Source organism: Pogona vitticeps, chromosome 9 (genome assembly GCF_051106095.1).
Source record: "Pogona vitticeps strain Pit_001003342236 chromosome 9, PviZW2.1, whole genome shotgun sequence".
NCBI classification, from domain to species: domain Eukaryota; kingdom Metazoa; phylum Chordata; class Lepidosauria; order Squamata; family Agamidae; genus Pogona; species Pogona vitticeps.
Window position 1 is genome coordinate 21682025 of NC_135791.1, and position 21826 is coordinate 21703850.

The following is a 21826-nucleotide window of genomic DNA, read 5'->3' on the forward strand; positions in this document are numbered from 1 at the left end:
GTGTGTAGGAAAATGTCAAGGGTTTTTTTTCCCCCTGACACTTGCTTTTTGGAATGGAAGCAACTGAAAACCAGTTGGTGGGGAAGGATCACCTTGTGACATAAGCAGAGGGGAGCACCTTCTCCCACCCACTGTGGTATCCGCCTCCACCACCCTCTGCTCACCCTCTGGCCTGCTGGTAGAGAAGAGTTAGAATAACATCAGGACTCATAGGGCATGCAGGTTTAATTCTATAATGTAGGTCTCAACGCGGATTCTCTGCTCTCAGGTGAGGACTCAACACTTTTCCGTTTAGATCTACAAGGGTTGGACTGCGGTCACACGCACAACATTTTGTTTTTTTGATATTGCGATATTTGTTACATCTGGTGATGTGTATTCTTGTTTTCATCATAGTACATACCCTTCTGGGTGCTCAGGGAGAGAATGCCAAACGAACGAAAATTATAAGCAAAGTAAATAAACCTATGTGGAGGATAGCCATGTGTACAGGCCAACAGGAGGTAGCAGAAGACACTGGCATGTCTTCTGAGATAGGCATAGGGGCTGCAGCAACCTCCTTCTCAAGCAAGGTCGGGGTAAGCTGCACAGAGGTCCCACCACAGCTCACCTTTTCTCTGCCACATCATTCCTTAACCAGGGCAGCCATGCCACCACTGTCATGAGCAACACAGGAAGGAGTGATTTTGTTGACTGCTTTGCAGAGTGGTCACCTAGTCACAGACGTTGAACGATAAGGCATTAAAATTAGTGGGGAGCAAGAAGCAGTGACTCCAGTATTGGAGGGTGGTGAATCCACTCCAGGATTTACTCTACACTTTAGAACAGTTAGTCAAGGTTCTGAACCTACCTTGAAGATTGTTTAGTCATTTATTCATGTCCGACTCTTTGTGACCCCATGGACCAGAGCACGCCAGGCCCTCCTGGCTTCCACTGCCTCCCGGAGTAGGGTCAAATTCATGTTGATAGCTTTGATGACACTGTCCAACCATCTCGTCCTCTGTCGTCCCCTTCTCCTCTTGCCTTCACACTTTCCCAACACCAGGGTCTTTTCCAGGGAGTCTTCTCTTCTCATGAGATGGCCAAAGTATTGGAGCCTCACCTTGAGTATCTTCCTTGAAGATAGGGTTGAGCAACTCTGACAGGTTCTGTAAAATGCAAAAGAAAACCAGAAATGGATTCTCAGACACCAAAAACTGGAATCACTAGCCACCACTGGAAAAACAATAGAGTTCATCTTTTTAAAAAAAACAGATTTCCATTGTAAGCACTTCTATTTCTGTTTCCCTTTCTTTGTAGAGTATAGATATGTAGTATTCTGTTCTCCCCCCTCCGACTCTGCCCACACATTGTACCATCTGATATACCATAAGGGTCAAAACAATTCTGTCTACACATCTGGAAAGACAGGCTCTTGATGTTGTGGTTTTAAAAATAGAAAGGCAAGGTCTCTTATCACATCTTCTGTGATTCACAGAGAGCTAGCAATGATGTGTTTTGATGCTTTCTCCTCCCTCAGCGACTTCTATGATATGTCACTCATGTACGGGTATTGAAGAATGCCGCAAGGGAGAAACAGAAGCCGAGGAGTGTCCAGGATCTGAGTATGTCTGCCAGACAATTAAAACTTACTTGACCTTTTGTAAGTAAGATATATTCATTTGTTCATTTGCTCATTCATTTATTTAATTATTTATTTTTGCCCCGCTTGTCTCAAGTGTCAGTGAAGACCTCTCTCCAGAAATTGGACTTCCCTTAATAGCAAATACTCGTTTGAATAGAAGTGGGCGCTGTTGTCTTTTACATAGTCAACAGACCAGGAATGGACAAAGTCAATGCTGTTGGCCACACATGGGCTATATGTAAGAGCTATTTTAAACCTCCCCAGTTTTCTAGACCCCAAACCCATCCAAGAGGGGAAGAATGGCTGCCAAATATTCCTTTTTTGGTTCCTGGAAATTTCCAGGAAGTGCAACATCATTAATCTCACACTCCTTACAACTTCCAAACTAAGGCTATAACAGCTGGAATCCTCTTGTACAGCTCCATGAATGCAGCACAAAGCTACATAAGTGCTGGAGGAGAAACAGTAGCAGAATGAATGCTCCATTCATAAAACACTTCTCAGTGTGCCTCTACCTGCCATTAAGACTAGCCAGCCATGCTCTGTATGTAGTTCCAGCATGCTCTGTATGTAGTTCCAGCATGCTCTGTATGTAGTTCATCTGAAGCACGGTCTTGCTAAATTCAGTTACTGAGCACTAGTTAGAACAAAATTGAAGAAACAAAACAAGCTGCCATTTGGCCAATGGGAGCAGCTTAATTTACAATTATAAATTAGAGAAGATTAATTTGACCCCCTCTGCAGAGATTTATTTCTTATTTCCTTTCCTAGTTGATGAGAATATGGATTATCCTGAGTACAATGGTACAGACGAATATGGTGATGAAGGTCAATATGGAAATGACTATGAAAATAGAGATGGAGATAATTATGGCTATGGAGATGAAAACGGAAATACATATGGAAATGGCGATGAATACGGAAATACAAATGGAAATGGCGATGAATACGGAAATACATATGGAAATGGCCGAAATACATATGGAAATGGTGATGAATACGGAAATACACATGGAAATGGTGATGAATACGGAAATACATATGGAAATGGCAGAAATACATATGGAAATGGCGACGAATATGGAAATACATATGGAAATGGCCGAAATACATATGGAAATGGCGATGATTACAGAAATACATATGGAAATGGCCGAAATACATATGGAAATGGCGATGAAGGTGAAAGGAGAAACCAAAATGAAAGGAGAAATGGGATTGTCATTGCTCACAAGGGATGTGTCCGACGTATGGCTTGTCGTCCAGGCTATTACAGGACACAGGGACCACATGATATAATAACCGAATATATAATAAAATGCTGCGATTCTAACTACTGTAACAGAGGAGATATCCAGTGTAAGTATGAACATTTTTTCAGAACCTACATTGACAGTATGAATGCTTTCCTATGGGGCAGTAGATCTTTCGGAAAACCTGTCAACCTTCTCTGGTGTGAACTAAAGCCGGGATGAAACTAGGCAGAGGGTCAACATCCTCCTCGGTAAGTGTTGTTCTTAATTGGAGAAGAGAGCAGGGTAGGCGTGAACACCAGTGGCACTTCCATACAGAGCAGGTCCCAGGGGAGTGGAAGGGCTGCCATGGATTCATATGACCATATCTTGGCCATCCTTTATACACAGCAAGAACTCCTGGTGATGCATAGTACCGTATCTTTCTGTTTATAAGATGACCCAATGTATAAGACAACCCTCCCCCTTTTCTAACCCCAAATTAGAAAATTTGATCCCTGCTTTTCCCTTCCTTTTGCTAAGCCATGGAACTTAGCAAAAGAAAGGGAAAAGCAGGGATTAAAGGGCTCCCTTTGACTGCTGCTTTTCCTTGCCTTTTGCAAAGCCACGGGGCTTAGCAAAAAGGAAGAGAGCCTTCCCTTCCCTTTTGCGAAGACACAGGGCTTTTTTGCTAAGCTGCTTTCCTAAAGGGCTGCTTTCCTAAGCCCCGCGGGGCTTAGGAAGTGGGTAAAGCAGCCATGAAAGGGCTCCAGGACCAAAGGGCTGCGATCGTGTAGCCCTTTCGTCGCTGCTTTACCCGAAGGGAGCCTTCCCTTCCTTTTTGCTAAGTCCCGTGGCTTCGCAAAAGGCAGGGAAAGCGGCTGCCTTCCATGTATAGAACGACCCTCAATTTTTAAGGAAAAAGTGTCGTTTTATACACGAAAAAAATACGGTACGTTCATGTTTTAACCCACGTCAAAGGACAAAGAGATCTGCACAATTAAAGCCCAAACAATAGAGAAGTCACCTTTGTGGAGCAGGGGCTATTATGGTGGAAAATTGGATGGTTATGGATGGTATGCTAACTATCGGACTTGGTTTTCCCAGTGCCAATCGAAAATGGTTTTTCTTTCCCCAATGGACGGCTGTGTCCAGGCTGCTTCTCTTCAGAGTTGGATGGCTGCGAAGCCAGAACATATGTTGAATGTACTGGCCGGGCCAACAGATGTATCAAAGTTTCTGGATACTCCAAGTTACGTAAGTAGCATCACTAAATGGGAAATGCACAGCACACCTGTCTGTTTCTCTTTTTCTGTGGCTAGAGAAGGGACAGAAAAACTTTAAAATGCAATACAGTGGGGTCTCTACTTAAGAACGTCCCTACTTAAGAACAATTCTACTTAAGAACAGCTCCGTTTGCTAAATTTTGCTTCTACTTGAGAACAGAAATCCTAGATAAGAACAGGAAAAAAAACCTTTCCTGCTCTTTTTTTAACCTTAGGTCATCTTAGGTTAAAAAAAATTCTCCCCCTAGTGGTAGAGTACGTATTAACCAGCTTTGCATTAGTTCCTATGGGAACTAATGCTTCAATGTACGAACGCACCTCTACATAACAAAAACACAGCCAGAACAGATTAATTGGTTTTCAGTCCATTGCTTCAAAATTAGCTTCGTCAGAAGTACTTTTAACACTGTTCCCTGACCTAAGAAAAAAAGAAAAAATATCCCCCTCTAGTGGCAGAAGGCAGAATAGCAGCTTCCCATTAGTTTCTATGGACGGAAAAGAGCAGATATGGATTAAATGGTTTTCAATGCATTCCTATGGGAAATGCAGATTCTACATAAGAACTTTTCCACTTGAGAACCACCTTCCAATACGGATTAAGTTCTTAAGTAGAGACCCCACTGTAGGTATGTCTAGGAATTTTTTTTACTAGATGGTTTTTAAATAGAATTTTTACAAAAGACTTTTTTAAAAACTACGTTTGAGTAAGTCATACAATTTCTCAGGATTCGGACACAGATTAGCATTCTAAATTGCTTCTAGAGTCTCCTGCCATTCTCAGTCTTTTTATTATTATATTATTTTGCCATGGCCCTTTAAGAAGCTCTTCCCAGCTTCCAGGTTCCCCTGTCAAACAAGGAAAGCCTTTGGCTGTGTGCAAACAAGGATACAAGAGAAACAGATGAATCTGTGCCGCTGTCCCCCAGGGAACCATGTGGCTCCCACTGAGAATAAGCATAAATGCTTCTGTTGGGCAAACTCTATTGTGTTCATGAACTTTTATGGGAATCTAGCCTGTTTTTTAGCTTTCAATATAGTGTTTTCAATGATGTAAGTCACCTTGGGTCTATTCCTAAGAAAACGTCGGAGTAAAAAAAAATTAGATAAATAAATAAAATAAATATACAGTATATTCCTCATTGCAAACCGACACAAGTTGCACACAGCAAGGGATGTAAGCGTCAACTCTTGACCTAGAGGCAATTCACAAATGCAACGTAACACCCTTGTACTTACACTGACGTAATTAATTAACCAGTGGGATTCGGGCCACTATCTAAATGAGAAAGGTCTCATACATATGTTCTCTATTTTGTTTCCTCCCCAGTTAATTTGATTGACAGCGGTTTTTCTCTCCAAGGCTGTGCAACAGAGACTGTGTGTCAGCTTCCCAGCGAGAAAAATATGTTATCAATTAACGGCACCGTTGAATATTACATCTACGAAAAGGAATGTTTCAGACCTATCCAAGGCCCTTTAAATTACCCAGACAGGTCTTACGACCAGAAGTAGATCAGGAGAGAGCAAAATTTCTCTCTTTGCATTCTAGCATTTCTAAAAGTGGAAAGAAAGTTTGGGGTTGAATTATGGCTATCCCAGGTAGTCTTCTTGGTGGAAAATTAGTGGGATGTAAAGAACCAAAATAAAGAAGGTTCAGAATTAGGGTGCAGGAATCATGATTCAAGTAAATCTGGTGTATGGGTTAATTTTCCTTAAATCGTAATTGGAATAAACTGGAATAAACAAGATGCCTGCATGTTGTGCTTCTTTAAAAATCAGCATTTGTTAAGGGGTGAGTCACATGCCTTGCAAAAGCACACACACAGAGAGAAGAGAATGATGTTTAAGGGATCAAACTAGATGTGAAGGAAAACAGCCATTCCCTGTGATTTTCCCTCTCACATATCCTCAAACACAAGTACGGCTACAATCAAGATTTTCATATTAAGCTGGTGTGTATCCTTAGGTGACAAGTCACAGAATATAGTTCGCTAGAATGTGAAATACAGAGTTAAGGGAGGACAAATGCTGGGTTCAAACAGACATCATCTGTCTGTTAATGAAATCCTGCTATCAATGATGCAGTGTCTCATCTGAGTCTTGACAACTTAGGAAATCATTAGGCTGATTAACGGTCTTCTACTGAGCATTGAGCTTTAGACTTCCGAACCATGAATGTCCCAAAGAAAGAAATGCTGAAGGAATCAGAAGAAAACATCACTAGAGCAGACCCAAAACATTTGCTGCCTGAGGCAGGAGATAGTACCCACCCCCATTAAAGTGTATCATACTGGAAGTCAGCCGAAAGATTTTGGTACATGACTTGGAAAAGTCCTACACGTGCTGTTCTCCCTCCTCAGTAATAAAGATTCTTGTGACACTCGTGTGGCCTGAATGTGCTTAAGTCTCAGAGTCGTCTTCAGGCATCAAGCTGTCACAGAGGTGGGCCACACTGACGCTATTGGCAGGCAGCTGCCTCGGCCAGCAACCCACCACTTAAATTAAAAGTTCTTAAATTTGAAATTACTATATATCATCTGAGTTGGCTGGGAACCATTATGGAACTGGGAAATGATCCTTCTCTTGGGAGAGGCTTAAGTTACAGCCCGCTTGTCCATGAGAGGGACATGAAACACGCCTGCGACACCTTGACCTCCTTTCAAAACCATCACTCTCACCATCATCACCATCCCCAAACTTGCACCTTGTTGAGCTCTCTTGCTGTAGCAGAAATCCACAAAGCACCAGCCCAGACCAAAAACATGTGGTGGTCTTTCCTCTCAATGCTCCACCTTCAGCATTTTTTGAGGGAAGATATTCACACATCTAATCTTTCTGCCCCTGTCAGTCTGGAATGGTGGAAATTGTGCAACATGTCCTGTTGTCCTGCACATTTTATAAGGACCATCTATCATTACCCTAATTTTAAAGCATTTTCAGGTTAAATAATAAATAAATGTTTTATTGCAGGCATTGACCAGCAAAAGGAAGGTACACCGCCCAGAGTGGTAGAACATACCTGATGGGCGGCGTATAAATCAAATAAATAATAATAATTATTTGATCCGGTCTACTCGGATCACCCGCGCGAGTCTGGAGGTGAGGCTGAGGAGCCTGACACCGAGAGAGGCCCGGAAGGAGAAGACACGAAACCGGGCCTTCTCGGCAGTGGCTCCTCGCCTCTGGAACAACCTTCCACCAGAGATTTGCGCGGCCACTACGCTGGGTGTTTTTAAAACTCAATTAAAAACATGGTTATATATCCAGGCCTTCCCTCCTATCAATTCCTGATCCCTTTTCTAATTTTCCTTATATTCTTTTTTATCTGCTGTGATTGTAATTATTATTTATGTTTATGCACATGTTTTTAAATTGTATTTTATTCTTATTATATGCTGGAAGCCGCCTAGAGTGGACTTATAGTCCAGATAGGCGGGATATAAATTAAATAAATAATAATAAATAATAAATAAATAATTATTATTATTTAAATTAGGAGACATAAAATCAATCTAAAAACATTAAAAACACTAAAAACACTTTAAAAATCTATATACATATACAGTGGTGCCTTGCATAGCGATCGCTTTGTTTAACGAAGAAATCACTTCGCAACGATGTTTTTGCGATCGCAAAAGTGATCGCTTTGCGATGTTCCCTATGGGGAAAATTCGCTTTGCGATGATCGCAGGGAAGCGATCATCGCAAAGCCCCCATTTTCTCACAGCTGATTGGCGGTTCCAAAATGGCCGCCAGGTAAACAAAATGGTGACCCGCTGTGTTGCCTCGCTTTAGAGGCACCGAAAATGGCCGCCCCTATGGAGGATTTTCGCTTGTTAGTTTTTAAGCCCATAGGAATGCATTAATTGCATTTTATTGCGTTTCTATGGGCTTTTTAATATCACTTAGTGATGAAATTGCTTAGCAGCGATTTTTGCTGCACGAATTAACATCGCTAAGTGAGGCACCACTGTATATAAAACAACATTCATACATCTTACTAAGTATCTCCTACCTCCCTATCATAGGCCCTATCTATGGGCTATTGCAGCTTGCATAGAATGCCAAAATTGTTACTTTGAAGCTCATAGAGCCCTTGTGATCATTATCCCAAATTGGTACACACCAATTTACAGATTCTATAGCTGCGCTTTAGGTGTAACCTTTCCTTCACGGATTTTGATTGCAGCAGCACAGAATTTAGCTACTTTTGTCAGCACATCTGAATTTTGGTTTAGCCCAGTATATCTGCCAGGGCTGTCGGCAAAAGTGTGTAATGTGCCTCTGATCGTCCAGGAAATGCCCTTATGTAAGGGTTAACAAGGACTTCTCGAATGTCAGAATAAAAAACACAATGAAGTAACACATGGGAGATAGATTCGATCTCACCAGAGTTACAGAGGCATACACGCTGAGTGTAAGGGGTGTTTTTATACTTCCCTTCCTGGAATATTCAGATTAAAAAATTACAATCATATGTCATCAAGTCAATTCTGACTTAAGCTGACCCTTTTCAGTGGTTTTCAGGTAGACAATACACAAAAGTGATTTCTCATCCCTTCCTTCTGGCACCCTGGAACTTTTCGGATTGCCCCAAGGCCACACAGGCTGGCTCTTCTTCCGGGAGGCAAGGTGGGGAATCAAACTCCCAACCTCTGGTTCTGCAACCAGATACCTAAACCACTGAGCTATCCAGCCAGCTATAGATGGACGGATTACAGTGTAGATAAAAGGGACACATAATTCAGAGCAGTCCAAATAGATATTGCTGAGGCAAGGAGCAGGACAGAGAACAAGGGATGCTTATAATAATTCAGTCTCCCTAGCAAACTGGTAAATTAGAGCCAAGGAGGAGTAAATTCCAGGAACCTTTTTCACCAATCCCTTAAACAAGCTGATGTTTTAATATCAAATCGTGGGAACCCTAATGAACTGTACAGTCTGTTCTCATCATTGGCACATCTCTGCATTTTTAGGTTTTCTCATCGAGAAGCTTGCCGTTCCAAAGGCTGGAAGACCGGATCAAACCCTCCAGATTCATGCCTAGCTCTAGCAACAACAACAAAGCAGAAATGATCCTGGATGGCAGAACCCACATTTCATGTCTTCATGGAGGTGTTTTTGAAAGAGATGCAAAGAAAAAACAAAAAGCAGCTGCTTCAAAATGAAGACTCTTCCTACCATTTTTGCCCAAATGAACACGCTGCGCTTAGGGCTACTAGCTTTGCTTCTGAACAACCATAGCTTTGATGGGTCCAGACAAGATCCATACAACCGATGCTTAGGAATGACGTTCTCTGCCGGCTATATTATGTACCATCACTCCACACTCAATAGGCAGAAACACATCTATCTATCTATCCATCTATCTATCTATCTATCTATCTATCTATCTATCTATCTATCTATCTATCTATCTATCTATCTATCTATCTATCTATCTATCTATCTATCTATCTATCTATCTATCTATCTATCTGGCTGGCTGGCTGGCTGGCTGGCTGGCTGGCTGGCTGGCTGGCTGGCTGGCTGGCTACAGTCGTGCCTCGCATTACAATCGCTTCGTTTAACGACAAAATCGCATTACGATGAACTTTTTGCAATCGCTTTTGCGATCGCAAAACAATGTTTCCTATGGGGGAATTTCACTTTGTGATGATCGGTTCCCTGCTTCGGGAACCAATTCTTCGCAAAATGGCGATTTTCCAACAGCTGATCGGCGGTTTCAAAATGGCCACCGGGTAAAGAAAATGGCTCCCCGCTGTGTTTAGGGACGGATTCCTGGCAAGACAGCCAGCGAAAATGGCCGTCCTATGGAGGATCTTCGCTGGACAGTGAGTTTTAAGCCCATCAGAACGCATTAAACAGGTTTTAATGCGTTTCTATGGGCTTTTTAAATTTCGCTTTATGATGTTTTCATTCTACAGCGATTTCGCTGGAACGAATTAACAGCGTAATGCGAGGCACCACTCTATCTATCTATCTATCTATCTATCTATCTATCTATCTATCTATCTATCTATCTATCTATCTATCTATCTATCTATCTATCTATCTATCTATCTATCTATCTATCTATCTATCTATCTGTCTGTCTGTCTGTCTGTCTGTCTGTCTGTCTATCTTTCTATCTATCTGTCTGTCTGTCTGTCTGTCTGTCTGTCTGTCTGTCTGTCTGTCTATCTATCTATCTATCTATCTATCTATCTATCTATCTATCTATCTATCTATCTATCTATCTATCTATCTATCATCTCATTAGCTGCCCCCAGACCAGACCTTGCAAAGAAGAGTAGTAGTTTGCCATTCTCTTCTTCTGTGGGCAACCTGAGACTGTACAGCTTGCCCAAGGCCACGCAGGCTGGATGTTCTCCCAGGAGGCACAGTGGGGAATTGAACTGTCAGCCCCTGGCTCCACTGTCAGATACCAAAACCACTGAGCTATCCAGCCAGTTTGTGAGTGTGGTATAGAAACGCAAATAAAACAGGATGTATTTTTGGAGTTGATGGTTAAAACTAAAAACAATACTGAATGCGAGTTAAGGTGTGAATTTGAACCTACCAATTCAAATCATGATCAAAATAAACTGACATATCAAACATGGTCTGTACTGTGTATATACGCAAATAGATGTAAAAGGTAAAGGTAAAGGTTCCCCTTGACAATTTTTGTCCAGTCGTGTTCGACTCTAGGGGGCGGTGCTCATCCCCGTTTCCAAGCCATAGAGCCAGCGTTTTGTCCGAAGACAATCTTCCGTGGTCACATGGCCAGTGTGACTTAGACACGGAACGCTGTTACCTTCCCACCGAGGTGGTCCCTATTTATCTACTCGCATTTGCATGCTTTCGAACTGCTAGGTTGGGGGAAGCTGGGACAAGCAACGGGAGCTCACTCCGTTGCGTGGATTTGATCTTACGACTGCTTGGTCTTCTGACCCTGCAGCACAGGCTTCTGCGGTTTAGCCCACAGCGCCACCACGTCCCTCAAAATAGATGTATGTTTGGGGGAAATGGTGGTTGCAAATACATGGAACAGACAGAAGGAAGAAGAACTTGGGGATTGTGTGAGAAGTCTGTAATCATTTCACTTTGTCAATGAAGTGTCCACCTGGGTTTCCAGTTTTTGTTAAAAGGGGTATTTCTAATCCTTATACCGGTAATTCTACAGCAACCGCCATGAAAAGGGAGAGACTATTCAGTCCAAACATATACTGGGCCATCAGAAAAATTCTACTCATCTTTTATCCAGTGGGAGCCTTGCCACTAAAATTGCTATGGAAGAACAGGTAACCATTGAAACACAACCACAATAGTTGAATGGTCCAGAAATGATACTTCGGGGTTTACATATTTTGATGCTACTTCCCCACCCCTACCCCAAAGCAGAACTGAGAGCAGTCCAAAGAAAACAACGTGGAACCCATAAATTTCAGGGTTGTTGTCTCAAAGCGTGAGATGTTCATCTAGAGATGAAGCAGCTCTCAAGCACACTCAGCTCCGTTCTGATGAAATCACCCAAAAATAATAAGAATAACAAAGACAACCAGTTGCTTTTTGCTACCCACACACCTAGCTTCATCCCCAAAAGCAGATGATCATCTGTTCAGACCTACTTTCCCTTTGGCAATCATTTCCTTGTTCTCTGTATGTTCCAAATTCCAATCACCCTGCCTTGGGTGATTGTAGGACAGAGTAGAGGCATGGTGATGTACATGGGTTGGAGAACCAGTGTTGCAGGGTGGTCACTTGCACAAAGGATGATGAAAGAAGACTCTGATTTATTGAACACTACAGGTGCTTCATTCTGAAGGTAATCAACCCTGAGTGCTCACTGGAAGGACAGATCCTGAAGCTGAGGCTCCAGTACTTTGGCCATCTCATGAGAAGAGGAGACTCCCTGGAAAAGACCCTGATGTTGAGAAAGTGTGAAGGCAAGAGGAGAAGGGGACGACAGAGGACGAGATGGATGGACAGGGTCATCAAAGTGACCCCATGGGCCACATCACGCCAGGCCGTCCTGTCTTTCACTGACTCCTGGAGCTGGGCCAAATGTTGGTCGCTTCGATGACACTGTCCATCCATCTCATCCTCTGCCGTCCCCTTCTCCTCTTGCCTTCACACTTTCTCAACATCAGGGTCTTTTCCAGGGAGTCTCCTCTTCTCATGAGATGGCCAAAGTACTGGAGCCACAGCTTCAGGATCTGTCCTTCCAGTGAACACTCAGGCTTGATTTCCTTTAGAATGGATCAGTTTGTTCTCCTTGCAGTCCAGGGGACTCTCAAGAGTCTCCTCCAGCACCACAATTCAAAACAAAAGTCCGAATAGTCAAAGCTATGGTTTTTCCTGTAGTGTTGTATGGAAGTGAGAGCTGGACCATAAAGAAAGCTGACCGCCGAAGAATTGATGCCTTTGAATTGTGGTGCTGGAGGAGACTCTTGAGAGTTCCCTGGACTGCAAGGAGAACAAACCTATCCATTCTAAAGGAAATCAACCCCGAGTGCTCATTGGAAGGACAGATCCTGAAGCTGTGGCTCCAGTACTTTGGCCATCTCATGAGAAGAGAAGACTCCTTGGAAAAGACTTTGATACTGGGAAAGTGTGAAGGCAAGAGGAGAAGGGGACGACCGAGGATGAGATGGTTGGACAGTGTCATCGAAGCAACCAATATGAATTTGACACAACTCCGGGAGGCAGTGGAAGATAGGAGGGCCTGGCGTGCTCTGGTCCATGGGGTCACGAAGAGTCGGACACGACTAAACAACTGAACAAACAAACAAAAAATAGACATAATATTGCGTATTATTCTTAATAAACTTTTTAAAATGAAATGGCAGAATGGAGAAAGAAAATTGTGAAATATGAAAAGAATATGTGAAATAAAGTATCTTGAGGCAAACAACTAGTTCCCAGAAGCATCCAAATGGCTGGAAATGAAGACGATGTGATGTACAAACAGAACTGTACAAAAGCTCGCAGTGAATTGTTATTATGGGGGTGGAGATGAACTGGATGGGATATCTGGTGTGATTTCACAGCGTTCCAGAAAGATGTCCCATCCCCTTTCAACAATGAAAAAGAAACCCTGTGGAGCCAGTTCTTCTCATGTGATTCCCCTGAGTTCTGTCCTTGACCTATAAATTCTTCTGAGTGAGGGACCTTCTTATGTCTATCACCTCAGCTACTCCAGATCTTCTCCAAGACCTCCCTAGCTCTCGGCCTCTCAAGCAAAAATGAAAGTACTTCTGAATGCCTGTCTTCTCTGCACTCTGCTTTCTGCAGGTGAGTTGGACCCAGACGTTCTGACTAGTTCTACTGCCTGTTGGAATGGAGCAACTGGTGAGCTAAATCAAGGGGTCTAGGGATTGTCCTGATTTGTTTGAAGTAAAGAAAAGCAGAGTAGAATTGATTAATGAAGTAGCAATTGATTAATGAAGGAGCATCTGTACATCTAGTGCAAGAGCTAGGTAATAGAACAGACTTTATACAGTGGACCCTTGACTTACAGACGGCTTGACTTACAGACTTTTTGAGTTACAGACTTCTCTGGCCGCAAAATTTAGGTTTGACTTGCAGACTGAGATTTGACTTACAGACCAGAAAAAAACCAAAATGGAACAAAAACGGCCTGTTACGGGATTAATCGGTTTTCAATGCACTGTAGGTCAATGGAGACTTGACTTACAGACTTTTTGACTTGAGAACCGCCTTCCAATACGGATTAAGTTCTCAAGTCAAGCCCCCACTGTATATTCATTTGTATCAGAGCATTGCACAATTTAAAATTGTGGACATATATGAAATATAGGTTAAATTAAAAATATATTAAAATGCTAAGATAATTAGACTATTTTGACCATAATTGGAATACTTCAATAGTGTTATCTTGGTGATTTGCTAGATCTTCTTTTTTACACCTGGCGGGGCATAAATTGCATGCACGTAAATGCTGCATTGATTTAATTTCTCCACAGTCACAGAAAATTTGTCCTGTATCCAAATAGCTCCATTTTACTTGCTTATTTTATCTTTCTACTGGAGGTCAGGTGGTCCAGCTGCAATCATGAATCTGTGAGACAGGAATACTGCTTGCTTGGGATCCATCCATCCATCCATCCATCCATCCATCCATCCATCCATCCATCCTTCCTTCCTTCCTTCCTTCCTTCCTTCCTTCCTTCCTTCCTTCCTTCCTTCCTTCCTTCCTTCCTTCCTTCCTTCCTTCCTTCCTTCCTTCCTTCCTTCCTTCCTCCCTTTCTTTCCTCCCCATTCTCACAATATGAGGAGCTGAAACTACCTTTATAACTAATTGGAAGGACTCAGAAGTTCATCTTGTTTGAAGAAACTCTGAAGGTATAGAGAAGCACTAAAACCAGATGGGACATTAAAAAACAAAGATGAATTAATGACACAGGGGTTTTGATATAGATCGGTGGTCACACTCTCAGTTGATTTCACATATATACGTAATGTTTTATGGCATATAACTCCTACAAAATTAGCCAAAATGGATGTTAACATTTCAAATCTCTGTTGGAGATGTAAACAAAAAGAAGGTTCTTTTTACCATATGTGGTGGTCATGTGGGAAAGCCCCAAAATATTGGAAAAGGGTTGAAATACTTTTGCATGAGGTTTTAGAGATTCCAATAACTGTAACCCCTGATTTTTTTTTCCTTCTAAATATAATCCCAGATTCAATAGACCTAACGGAAAAAGATTTAGTTATCCATAACTTGTCAGCTGCAAGAATTCTTTTTGCTAAACACTGGGAAGACCTAGAGAATCCATCTCAAGAGGAGTTAAGAGCAAAAATCCTGGATACGGGATGGATAAAGTATAAGAATGGCTAGACTCAACAAGAAAGATGGATCATGAAGATTGTTGGCATAAATATTATGATTGGTTTAGAAATAGAGTGTAAATTAATATTTGTTAATTAAAAGCCTAAGATCAATTTAGAATTAGAATATATATTATAAATTAGTTACATCAGAAACTTATGTATCTTTGAAGTGTAATAGATAAGAATGAATACTGTAAAATGTTCATGTTGATTTACAACCCCTGTTTAATCCCGTGTCCCCTGCCCCCTATCCTTAACACCTAAAATAAAACTTAAAAAAAGAAGTTCATCTTGTTTGTACTGGGAGGATAGGTGATCAGCTGGAAATACAAAGAATTGATCCAAAAAAAAAAATCCTTTCAACACTCAGAAGCAAAGATAAGAGTTACATACTGTATTACAGTAGAGGATTACAAGTATGAAAGGGACATGCTGGGCCAGGTCAGACACCGACCCTTCTATTGCTCTTTCCCAGAAAGTGGTATTGAGAGATATAGGGTGACTAAAAGTGGAGACAATAGATAACCCTATGATTAGAAACCACTTATAGACTTGTTTTCGTGAATTTTGGAATCCTATCCAGGTAGGAAGCTATAGCTATGCTTTGTGGTAGGAAACACCCCTGCTCTGTAAAAGCTAAATATGGTTAGATGCTTGATGACTTGATAGGTAGCACTAAGGTCTTTGAATCTCTCTCTCCTGTTTGCAGTGGCTCCCCTGAGATGTCTACAGTGTATAGGGCCTCCAAAACACTGTAGCAGCAACTCTGTTGAAGTTGATTGTGGACCCCATGAAGACACCTGCATAAGTGGGTGTTACGGAGGGCAGTCTACGTGAGTAAGACCCCTGGCCCCTGGACCTTCAGCAGATAGGCTCAGATCCACACCTGTGGCCTTGCCGAAGATACAGCTTTGCATTTAATCTCATATTTCAGTTGAAATGGTGTGTGCTGACAAATCAATTATGGCTTACGGCGACCTTTTCCAAGGTTTTCTAGGTAGACAACACACAAAAGTGGTTTACTTTTCCCTTCTTCTGGGGCACCATGGGATTGAGCAGCTTGCCCAAGGCTACACAAGAGGTCTCTTCTCCCTGGAGGAACACCGGAGAATCGAACTTACAGGCTCTGGGAAAGACCCCAGACCAGGGGTCCCCAACTTTTTTCACCCTGCGAACCGGCTGGGGAAGGCAGGGCACACCCCCGTACTTGTGTGCATGTATGAACAAGCGAGTGTGTGTGCATGCGCAAACGGTGGTGTGGGACTTATGCGGGTGTGCGCTCATGTGCATGCACTAATGGCCGCGTGTTGCGCTGGGGAGAGCACATGCGCAAATCAGCTGTGCTGGGGTGAGTGGGGCAGGAGGTCTGTCTCTGCGGCCCGGTCCAGTTCAGGCCATGGACAGGCACTGCGCCGTGGACCGGGGGTTGGAGACCTCTGCCCTAAACCACAGAGCTATCCAGCCATCAGTTGAAATACAGCTATTTAAAATGGAACATTCTTTCCTGATTTTAGCAAAGGCAGCCTGTATCCAGCCCCAGTATTGTTCGATGTCACAGCATCCTGTGCAAAAATTAACGATGTTGCTGCACTTACAAAACAACAATTGCTATTAGCTTCTAAATATTCTCTGTAATTCTCTTGTACAGTTGGCCGTGTGACTTTGTATGTTACACAGGGTTGTGGCCAGTCCCGGACATGTGTACAAGGTCTTCAAACTGCTGCAGCAATCAATGGTTTCTACATCCTTGCCAATTATGAGTGCTGCCGGACTAACCTCTGCAACAGAGAAATCCCCAAAGGTAAGTGCCTTTTTGGAAGGAAAAAAAAGATTAAGATCACCCATTAGGAGAATATAGCTGGGCCCAGAACGTCTAGAACAGGGGTCTGAAACTGTGGCCCTCCAGATGTTCTTAGCCTACAGCTCCCAGAAGCCTTCAGCACCACCTCTGCTGGCCAGGATTTCTGGGAGTTGAAGTCCAAGAACATCTGGAGGGCCACAGTTTGAGACCCCTGGTCTAGAATGTCGTTTGAAGTTCAGCATCCTGCAGGGTCTGTGGTGGAAATGACAGGGATATTATGGGAAGTCTTGCGATTCGAGTCTCAAGTCCGTGTCCGAGGCTCGGGGCTCCAGTTCCGAGTCTGAGTCTTTGGTCCCAAGTAGAGATGGGAGTCTTCGTATTAGTATATGAATATGAATACGACCCCTGCACATCTGGATGTAACGAGGGTCCGCCGCCACCAGCTCCATTGTCCCTTCCAATCACTCCAGAGCTTGCGGTTGACTCTCCATTCCTGGCAGAAGGAGGGAAGACGAGTCTCCCTGCCAGGCTGGTCAGTAGAAAGACCACCGGGAGCTCCGGAGTGATCGGAAGGGAGAGGGGAGCCGTGTCAGTGGACCCTCATTACATCCAGGTGTGCGGGGGGTATTTCTATTTGTATATGAATATGAGTACCCCCATCTCTCGTCCCAAGCCCCGAGTCTGGGCCGTGAGTCACTTGCCCGGACTCCCCCACCAACCACCTTGAGGCTTGGGACTCAGGACTTGGTACCAATGACGTGAGCCTCATGCTGCCTCATGGCCCCCCATGGCCATTGGCCTCCCTTCTTGGGAGCCAGGCCACGGCCTCCCCCCCCGAGGCATCTGCTGACCAGCTGATCGGTCAGCAAAAGCCAGACCTCTGAAGCTGGAAGGCAGGCAGAAGGCCTTTCATGGTGACGCTCTAGTCCGCGTGACCCACCTCTCCCTGTCAGTCTCCCTAGTGATGCTCTATGGCAGGGTACAGCATCACCAGGGCAATGCACAGGAAGAGGCGAGTCAGAGGCCTTGCCCTCTGAGTACAGCAGGCTAGAGCGTCCCCATGAAAGGTCCCTTGGTGGGCTGCATCTCAAGATGGCGGCGAGGGTAGCCGGTGGGCTGGCCCGGGTGGTGGGCCCATAGGGACTTGACAACACAGCACAGACAAATGGATCCAAGTTGCAAGTCGACCCCCCCCCCCCCAACCCCCAAGTCAAGTCACGGGCGACTTAAGTCTGACTCGACAGTGAATCGTCCGTCTCCATCTCTGGGAAATGACATACACACGGCTCGATGTGAGCACAGTGGAGAGATGGAGAGATTGCTACGCCATTGTTAACAAGATTGATTCATTCGCCCGTGTGTACACTCTCACTTACAAAGCTCCAAACCATCCCTTCCTTTACATAGTGCAACTTCAGTATTTTTGTGGTTCTCTACTGTCAAGCCAGAACTGACTTATAATGTCACGATTAAAGCTGGGGAATGGAACCCTCGTCTCCTGAATCTATTACTAATCTTCCAAGCATAGGACCGTATGTAGCAAAATAATAATAATCATAGTAATTATGCCACACCAGCCAAATGGTGGAATACTGGGGGAGACCCAAGAGAAACTGGGCAGGGCTTTTCTCCTTTTAATGCCTATGTAGAAGAAGGAGACACAAGGGACGTGGTGGCACTGTGGGCTAAACTGCAGAAGCCTTTGTGTGCTGCAGGGTCAGAAGACCAGCAGTCGTAAGATCGAATCCACGCGACAGAGTGAGCGCCCGTCGTTTGTCCCAGCTCCCGCCAACCTAGTGGCTCGAAAGCATGCAAATGCAAGTAGATAAATAGGGACCACCTTGGTGGGAAGGTAACAGCGTTCCGTGTCTAAGTCGCACTGGCCATGTGACCATGGAAGATTGTCTTCGGACAAAACGCTGGCTCTATGGCTTGGAAACGGGGATGAGCACCGCCCCCTAGAGTCGAACACGACTGGACAAAAATTGTCAAGGGGAACCTTTACCTTTACCTTTAGAAGAAGGAGATTCAGCGGGCGGCAGTTGAACAATTTTACTAAATTGGTTTTTAGACTTAGCTCCCAGTTTCATTGGGAAGGTAACCTTCCCCTAAAGAACTACATAAAGGGGTTGGCTGGAGAGGGGGAGAAAGGAGCTGGACTTGTTTGCTGACTTTGGGTTTTGTTTGTGCCAGTGCCACCTCCTGGAAGCCTCCTACCCAACGGGCTGAGATGTCCAGCATGCGTAGCTCTTGGTGCAGATGACTGCGAGAGTGATGATACCGTTGCCTGTGTGGGCATGGAGACTGAATGTGGTTATTTGGGTAGTGTCTTGGCACCAGGTGAGAGAGGGGAAACATTTTGTTTCTGTCATGTTTCTGGGTGTGTTCCTGTGTGGACATGACCACACATCCTTGAGGTCATCTGTCTTCAGCAGCTCCTTCACAACTGTATCATGGAACCTCCAAAGGCAGAGTCAGACCCATGCCCTCAAATCCATCGAGTTTTTGCCAGAGGAATTTGCCCTACAAGTTTAGCTGGCAGTGAGGATGTCAGCGGCTAAGTATTTTTCACATGTAGCCTCAAATGTTATGGACAAGTGATTCAACTCTGGGTTTGGTGGGAGCAAGAGACTTTAGCACCTTGATTAGCTCCCACACATTAAGACAGAAAGAGAGGGTGAGATCACCACTTCTGTAACACTGGAGTCGCAAGGCTCGTCAAAGTCCACAAGGATGGTGGGGCTTTGAATTTCTCACAACACCCTGAACAGACCCAGAAGGGTTGTTTCACCCTGGTGATGGGAAGATTTGGGGTTCAATAAAAGAGATGGTCCTTAGCTTTACATCCAGTTGCTGTCCATTCCCCCAAGAGCTTGTTTGAACCTTTCTGTTTCTTTTCTAGCTTATCCAATCTCAGACTTCATAAATGTGGAAATAGATTTGGCTGTTCGTGGCTGCGCATCTCCCTCAGCATGTCTCTACAGACCAGGAAGTATGGAATTTTCTGGAGGCGCGTTGACCGTTAACTTTACTCACCAACGATGCCGGTTCGCTTATAGAAATACATCCAATAGTCAGATACTTCTCAATCCTCCCAGTACTGCCTCATACAATGATCCTCCAACCAAACCAACTGAAGAGTAGGTAGCGGAGACAAAAACCTGTCCTTCGTGTGGATCCCATCACTCATCAGAACATTTTAGGGGGAGCAGTTAGAATTCAGATATTTTGGGATTCAGGAATCCCAGGCCTTTACTGTAATGACTGGGAAAGGTTAGCAAGATCTCTGTATATAGGATCTGGTGGCAGAAGGAAATGAAAATGTAGTATATAAGTTAATATTTTCATCAAATTACAACAAAAATAAACTGACTGATCAAATACAATTCTTATTCATTTTGTGTATGTGCAAGAGAAGGAGAAGGTCTCCCTTGGGGGTTCAAAGGCAGCTGCAGGCCTGCTGAACACCTAAGTAAAGCTGATGATTCTACCTTCATCTTAGTCCTAGAATTCCAATCAAATTCAGGTCCCTGGGTCTGGAGACGTCTAGGGGTGATACAGGATCGGTTCAATTCACAGAAGGAAGCTTCAGGAAGAAGAGTTCTACCCCAGTGGTGGGAAACTTTGGCAGAGGGCAGATAGTCACATCATGACCTACTCCATGAAACATTAAACGGTAACATGTATATTAAACACACACACAAACATTTTGACACAAAGTCAAAACTAGAAGTGCCCAGAATTCCAAATTTCCAATTCCCATAGAGGTCAGGGTTTAAGGTCACTTGCTCATCTTGATCTACTGCAATTACCCTAAAATAAGACCTAACCTGAAAATAAGCCTTAATATGATTTTTCAGGATGGTCATAATATAAGGCCTACCAAAAAATAAGCCCATTAAGTGAAACCCCACCCTCCACCATTGTGCAGGATTGTGCAGCAACCAGAAGAAGATGACATGACTGTATTGGAATAAATATACATTGTTAAATGAAAAATAAAACAGGGTCTGAAAAGAAGCCCTAATGGATTTTTATAGAGCAAAAATTAATATAAAACCCTGTCTTATTTTTGGGGAAACACGATAGGACAGAAGCTCACAAAACTTCACATTCCAAGATACCTTAGTGAGTAGTGAACCATCTACACTTCTTCCTTGAAACAAAAGAAGCAAACTGATAATAGTTTTATATTATCAATCTGTAGGATAGTATATATTTCCTATTAACATTTGAAATTATTGGATGCACAAAGAAAATTGTGAAAAAAGCTGTTCTCAGAAGTTCTCCGATGGTGGAGAACGAAGATGTCGTGATGCACAAAGTGATCTCTCTCCTGAATACTCTGTTCCCAAGGAGGTGGAAATGAACGGGAAGGGCCATCCCATGCCCTCTCAGAGTGCCCTGCCAAGATATTGCATCCCCTTCTATCACTCAAAGGTCACACTTATCCTTGCCTGCACCCTGAGCCCCCCTGAGCCAGTTCCTCCTTGCACTCCTGTCCTTGGCCTCTACTACATGGTATTGAACAAGGCGCTTCTTGTGTCAGTCACCTCAGCTCATCCAGATCTGCTCCAAGACCTCCCAGGATCTGGACCTCTCAAGAACCCCGGTTCTTGCCGAGGGAGATGGTGCAGCAGGCGGCCCTTCCCCACACAGCTGCTACTGCCTGCCATTTCACCTCTTCACCCCCCACCCCGCCAGTCATGGCTCAGCCACCCCAAACTCTTTATATGTGGGGAGCTCTCCCAGGAAACTAATGGAGCTTACGTTCTGGGGTCCTGATCCCAGAGACGGCCCTCCTCAGAACTGACTTTAATCCACATTTTTTAAAAATTCCTGTGGTGATTTGTTGTGCAACAACCCCACTAAAGGAGAGAGCAGTGGCTGGTTGTGAAGGGGCCTCCATAACACTTTTCATAGCCAGGTCCCCCCAAATTTAGGCCCATCACAGCCTTTATGTGGACTAGAATCTTGGTTTTCTTTTTAAACCAGTGCTGGGATTCTTGGGATGAGACCTCGTGTTCCTTACATCAATTCA

The 21826-nt window shown here is 43.8% G+C and overlaps 1 long non-coding RNA gene across 1 annotated transcript; it reads left to right on the forward strand.

Annotated features, from left to right (window-relative positions):
• Window positions 1-16589: 16589 nt before the first annotated feature.
• Window positions 16590-21800, forward strand: LOC144584337 (uncharacterized). The gene is made up of 3 exons (XR_013538521.1): window positions 16590-16785; window positions 18979-19125; window positions 19688-21800. It is a non-coding gene; the product is annotated as an uncharacterized LOC144584337 (long non-coding RNA).
• The last annotated feature ends 26 nt before the right edge of the window (window positions 21801-21826 follow it).